Source organism: Manis pentadactyla, chromosome 18 (genome assembly GCF_030020395.1).
Source record: "Manis pentadactyla isolate mManPen7 chromosome 18, mManPen7.hap1, whole genome shotgun sequence".
Taxonomy (NCBI): domain Eukaryota; kingdom Metazoa; phylum Chordata; class Mammalia; order Pholidota; family Manidae; genus Manis; species Manis pentadactyla.
In genome coordinates, this window is record NC_080036.1 from 12,757,017 (window position 1) to 12,763,659 (window position 6,643).

General features: G+C 44.3%; 1 pseudogene; it reads right to left on the reverse strand.

Moving 5' to 3' along the window:
* Window positions 1–4,213: 4,213 nt before the first annotated feature.
* Window positions 4,214–4,817, reverse strand: LOC118908779 (60S ribosomal protein L8-like; annotated as a pseudogene).
* Window positions 4,818–6,643: the final 1,826 nt, after the last annotated feature.

Here is a 6,643-nt window from a genome sequence, read left to right on the forward strand (position 1 = left end):
TGACAGGTGAAGAGAAGCATATCAGACAACGAGCAGGGGCTGTGACTGATGGAGGAGAGCAGACAGCCTGTAGGACCACACAGAAGGGGGAAGGACAGAGGAATATTATATTATTTAACATTCAATATTGCATTATCCTAGCATCCAGGAGATGCTATGAGAAAAGAGGAAGAGGCTGTAGATTTGCAAACTCTGTGATGGGCATAGACCCACAAACTCCTAATGGAGAGTTTGGACCCTTCAATTTCAAGTTAACTGACAGTTTATGTTCTCTTTGCATTTCTGGATTTCCTCTCCTGAAACCTGGTGGATTCAGTAAAAAAATAAATCCTTGATCCAGCCTGTCTTCTGTAAGTATATGGTGAAAAGCAAATCAATCTGGTAAATTCAAGGTATTTTTATAATTTATGAGTTATTGACACTATTCCTAGGATTACTAACATCACCAAGATCAGATTTTTAAATGCTCACATGGGTTGTTTGTATTCAATAGAAATTGACTGTGCGCTCATTCGTGTTGCTCAATTTCCATTCAAAGATTATACAAATAACTGGTGGGTGATATGTAATAAAACCTTTTGAGAATATTAGTCATAGGTTGATCAACTATGGGCCACATTGGCATAGACCTCACAGGTAGATTACAGGCATTCTGACTTTAGGAGTATTAAAAAGAACATCGAACCAAATCATCCAAAAATCTCTATTTCAAATTAGTTATTTTTGGTAAAAAAATTATATTTCCAAATGTCACTTAAGCATCCTGCAGGAAAGCGGTATCAGATTAAGGCATTATCAGTCATCAACAATTTAGCATGAGGCACAGGACAGTTCAGGTATATCTTGAGAGAAGGAAGAAAAGAGAATTATTGACTGCAGAGCTGGGTTAATCATAGAGGAAATTGAGGAGAGATGGCCCTGGTTTCAAGTAATTCATGTCTTCCTCTTCCAAAGCTCATTCTTTCCCATCTCTTACAAGGTCAGTATTTATATAAAGTGAAAATTTCCCTTCAATGACCTCACAGGATTCTTCCAGCTTGAAGACTGGTACCCAGTCCTTTGCTAATCTTCTTCAGTGAAGGAGAGGACTCTGAATTACTCCTTACAATAAAGTGAAGTTTAATTTTTAAAGTACGAGCCTTTTATCTTCAAGTGAGCCTACCTCTTTTAGGCTAAGCATTTGCACTTACTCCAATATAATTCTTTAGTGCAAAACATGTATCTTTTAATGCAAAACAAAATCTTTTAGTGCAGTGATGCTTTTCAGCTAGCAGAGAAAGATGTTATGCAGCACAGTAATTCTGGGGAACATTGTTTCCAAGTCTTTTTGATGTTAAAGAAAATTGTTGTGGGGTCCAGTTGAGAAGCGTTGCTAATTATGATCTGAAATATCACTACTCAAGGGGAATGTCCTGGTGAATTCCTGACTAGGTTGGCAGCAGCCGCTTCTGTACTGCTCCAAGGCTTAGGCAGAACAGGTGATGCTCTTCTGATGGCAAGGATTGGTTTCTCCACTGATAATCCTGAAACCTGTAGGTTGAAAACAACTTGATCTAACCGGTACTCCTATATGGTAGAAAAACTGCACCTAACATGTCAATTTTGCTCCCACAAACTCAGTCATATCTATTTTCTCTTCACTCTTTGAAAGAAATTACAGAATAAATAAAATTACCTTTTAAAATGTATTCAAAATATGTATGTTGAGCCCTCATGCTTCAGTCTCTAAGCTGGATTCTAGGCAAGCATACTTTCAAAAGGATAGCTAAGCTTCCAACAAAGTCCCTGCAAGAACTGTAAGAAGAAGCTGCAAACCAGAACTGTAAACACCTGAGGAGACATCACTGATGCCAACATTTCACAGGAGGAGGCGGAGCTTCAGACTGCATCACACAGAAACTACACCCAGTAAGCCTGTGCCATGTGTTGCCCTCCATCCCCACAAGTAAGCAAAAGGATAGAAAATCAATCAACCTCATAGGTTTAGGGTAACATCTGTCTGATCCCACATTCTAGGCAGTGAAAGGGTCTCTCCTAAGAATGTGGAGAAAGGTTAACACTAGTGTCCAGTGTATTTGTGTCTGAATTTATCCTCTTCTTAATGTCTAGGAGTACACAAGCTAAGACACTGACAGAAATTGTTTCCCTGCTGGTAATTTCACTGGAGCATTATAACTGGACAGACTCTGAGTCAGAAATTTACAGACAGGAGATTTATTAGTGTGCTCTTGGAGTCCACATCTGGGAGTAAGAAGAAGGTAGGACTCAGTGGAAAGATCAGACTTCAGCCAGCCATGCAGGGAGTTCTAAAGATCAGATGGTCTTAAATATTATTCTGAGTGGGGCAAAACATGGAGCTTATAATACTGCAAGATGGCCAGTCTCTGGGTGCTCTGGAGTGTGCCACAACACTGAGTGGTGGGGCGATGTCAGAAAGGCGCCAACAGCTGAAGGCTGTCTGCTGGTAGCACTGTCAGTCTCAGCCTCTAAACAAGCCCTTTATTCCTGAAAGGATATCAGGGTGGACAGCACTGTGTCCATCATAGGCGTCTAGCAGAAGCACACACACAACAGCTGTGAAAGAGAGACTCTTTCACCCAGGGTTCTAATCGATCCATTCTGGCAGCATGAAATTACAAAATAACAAAATCGTTATCATAAGAACAGCAATAACTAATTTGGAGATAAAAACTAGGTATTTTAGCTAAAAACCCAGAGGTGCAATATATGAGATTTGGAAAGGAGCTCACTGGAATTCATGAATACCAAGGTCTTTGAATCGCTCAAATCAACTGGTTGATTTATCTAATTATACCTATTAAAATCTAAAAGGGAATTTTAATAATAGACAAGTAGTATTTACAGTTATTTGGTAAAAGACATAAAAACAGAAAAGCTAAGGTAATATATAACATAGAATAAGATGATTGAAATGTCTAAATATGTTGATACATATAATAAATGTAAACAAATAAGAGATGTTTGGTGTAAGGCCTAAAATTAATACTATGTATCACCTTGCTATCTAAAATCTGGAGGATCTTGAATCACCTAACTACAAGCCCCCTCTACCCACTCTGCCTCTATGCAAGATCTTCTAGACAAATAACCTTCTTATTATGGGTGCCAGGCAGAGAAAATGGGTGCCACGCCACCCTCCTGTTACTACAATGCTTGCCTTCACAGCCCGTGCTTACTATTCTGTTCCTGAGTGCAGCCCTCAAGTGTTTGGTCATTTCCATAAACCTAGTGTAGGAATCTCTCCCTCACTGATCAGGGAAGAGAAAATGCATAAAATACATGATAAGAGAATGGCAGATATATTCAGACTGGAATATTTTGTGAAAGAAAAAAATTTTGTCAAAACTGAACATGGACATTATATAAAGAAACAAATATACTATCAAAAAAGATGGGGAATATATAGCAGACAATTAAAGCCACCGTGGTCATGTTAACACCAAGCAAAATAAACCATAAGGTAAAAACCAATATTAGGAATAAATAAATTCACTACATGAAGCTCAAATATAAAATTCATCAGAAACAGACAACAGTATTAAGCATGTTTATACTTAATAACCTAATATCAAGTATGTATAGTCAGAATTACAAAAGGAAATGGACAAATAGGGTGATTACATATTTGGTAAGTAGACCAATCAATATTTAACCATGCAGCAAGTAATTGGAAAGTACATATTCTTTTCATTCACTCATGGTACTTTCTTCAAAATTAAACTCTCTGAGTGCCCAGCTATGGGACTGACCCTTCCACTCACATGAATTAACAGATCAGAGGGCTGATAGTTCAGATTTACAGGTAATAAGACCAGGACTAGGGGTTTCCCTTATGAGGAAGGCAGGAGCACCTTTGATATGCGTGGTTGTCTGTGCCTAAGAAGCGCCCGTGAGTCCTGGACAGAATTAACAGACAACAGTTAGGGACAGAGGAGGCATATTGGGGTGTGCATGGTGTAGGATGAGCTGTGTGCTGGGTGCGTGTGTTGGGGTGTCAGTGGGTGGCACTAGGGGAGAGGAGAACACTGGCTCCTATGAGGTTGAACTTCGTGAATTGAAGGAGAGTGGGCAGCACATGCTCACAGGGATCACCTTGAAATGGGGAGGCTTGTCATCCCTTCAGGGGGTCCTGTCTCAGGTTTGCTCTGACTTTTTTTAGTGACATGAAGACAGATCTTAAGGAGCCCCAGCCCTAGTTCTCTTTCTTCTGCAGTCTTGGTTCCCCAAGACAGCCAGTCTGGCGGGCAACAGTGAGACCCGCTTTGCACCAGCAGGTTTGCTGATGTGCTGCTGGTTGTCACCTGTGAAAGGTTGTTCCCAGGATTTAAGGCCACACCTTGCAACCATGGACAGCAATTCCTCTTCACCTTATACTTGTGGTGGGCATAGCCAGCCTTCAGGATGGGCTTGCCCAGCCACCACACCAACCACAGCCCTGTTGGCCTAGGAGATGGCCTTCCCGGGGCATGAGGGCAGCTCTGCTTGGATCTTTCTGGTCTTGGGGCTGTGGGAGATGAAGGTGGTATGGTTTCCAGAGTGTCAGGCTGTCATGCCCCAGTCACTGGGCTTCTCCCCTAGACAACAATGGGGGTGGCCTTGAGCACAGTGCCCACTGGGAGCACACTGCTGATGTTGAGCTGGGCTTTCTCTCCAGGGCACAGACTGGCTGGAGTGGAGACCAAATCATGGATGCTGTCCTTCTCCACACCCTTGGTGTAGCCTGGCCACTCGGAGAAGTCCACCTGTAATGCATGGCACACTTGGAACTTTCCCTGTGGAACCCTGAGCTGCCTCATCTTCCAGGAGGGCCAAGGGCCACTTGACTTTCAGGCAGGCTTGTCTCACTTTGAATACCTCCCCGCTCTCTCCTTGGAGGTGGTCTCTCCATTTGCAGAAGGGATGACTGTGAAATAGGACCTGAGGACTCCACGACCCATCATATGGAAAGACAGCAGTTCCCTCAGTTCCTCCTGCGGTTCCCTCAGTTCCTCCTGCTTTTCTTCCCCCCTACGACCTCACACACATATTACTTGCCAGATGCAGGTGTCACATTTGGGCTTCTGCACTTCATTCTCCAAAGTTTTTTCTCAAGTAGACAAGTCCCTTAAATAACAAATGCTTTCCTGTGGCCACCATCCCTTGTTTCCTTCCTTTTCCCAGGCCAGGGAGTTCCCTGTAGATGGGGTGACAAGGACATGGAGAAGTGGGTTCTAGGACATATTAGAAACATCTTCCACTTTAAGTGAACCACAGGTGCCTGTTACATTGTGTCCAAGGGGAGGGTGTGGGCTGAGTGATAATGTGGAGTTTCAGGCATGTGGTAATGGACACTGGAGTATTGTGTGCAGGACTGGCTGGGTCCCTCCCTGTCCTGCAGCTCAGCTCAACCCAAAAAAACATCAGCAAATGGAGCAGTGTCCTGGGACCGGTATCGCACTTTCCCTGCTCTTTCTAAAGACTCAGCTCCTAGGAAACCAGTGTCACATAAAATCAAGGACAGAGTTAGTGCTTCCTTCAGAGTGACTAGACAGCCTCATTGATTCATATTGGTATATATCCTGCAGCTGATATTTCTGGGCTTGGGCAGATAGCAGGGCATAACCTACACCCAAGAAGTCCTACATGGCAAGGGCCTTGACCTCCCCCCACACTCTGCCATCTCCACAGACACAGGAAGAGCTGCATGCATCCAACTCTGTTTGGAGATTACAGCAGTACCTGGAACCACCCAGGTATGTATACTTGTCCTTGGAGAGTAATGGGAGGGACTATGCTGCCTGAGTGCCAGGACCAAGGGACATCCAGAATATGTCCTTCCAAATGAGTGTCACCCATAGTATGACTTCTGGGTGGTCAGACTTGGTTCTGGTTGGGGAGGGTGAATTGGCTGTTAGCTCCCTCTTTACGACCCCCTGTTTGGGGCTCCACTTGGGGGCTAAGGGCACAGAGTTTTTCTCCCCCTGGGATGGCATATTCCCAGCATGTATTCCCAGATCATCATGGTCTGGGAACCAGGAACATACCTCCAGCTGTACCTGAGAGGTAAGGCCCTCATCCTGGCCCCACAGGCAGCCCTGCCACTCACACTCAGCCCTGTGGTCCCTGTGCTCATCCCTGAGGTCATTTGAGGGTCTGTGATTCCCTTCCCATGGTGACTCCTGTCCACAGGTGCCAATACCATGTGGGAAATCAATATTGATTCAACACAGAGAGCAGAGCATGTACACGTGCCATGTGCATAAGAGGAGGGTGAGGCTCCCTGAGGTCTCCAGGCCCAGAGAGACCCTCATCCAGCCATATCTGGGGGTTCAGCCCTTGTCCCATGAGTACCCTAATACTCAATCCCCTGCTGGGGGATCCCCAGACACAAGCTCTGTCCAGTCTGGTAGCTGAATTCAGCTTGGACCTCCATGGTCAGGGCCCCTGCCCAGCTCTCTACTCAGTCCTCTGCGTCCCACCCTGAGTCTGGGACAGAACCCATGACAGGCCACCCTCCAAATCCCAGAGATGCCTCTTCTAACTTGATTGTCCCCAAGTGCTCACCCTACAATCAAGACTTGGTGCATTCCATTTAGGAGCAGTAAACACATTCTTCATCTAGTGTCTATAGATATTAATTATC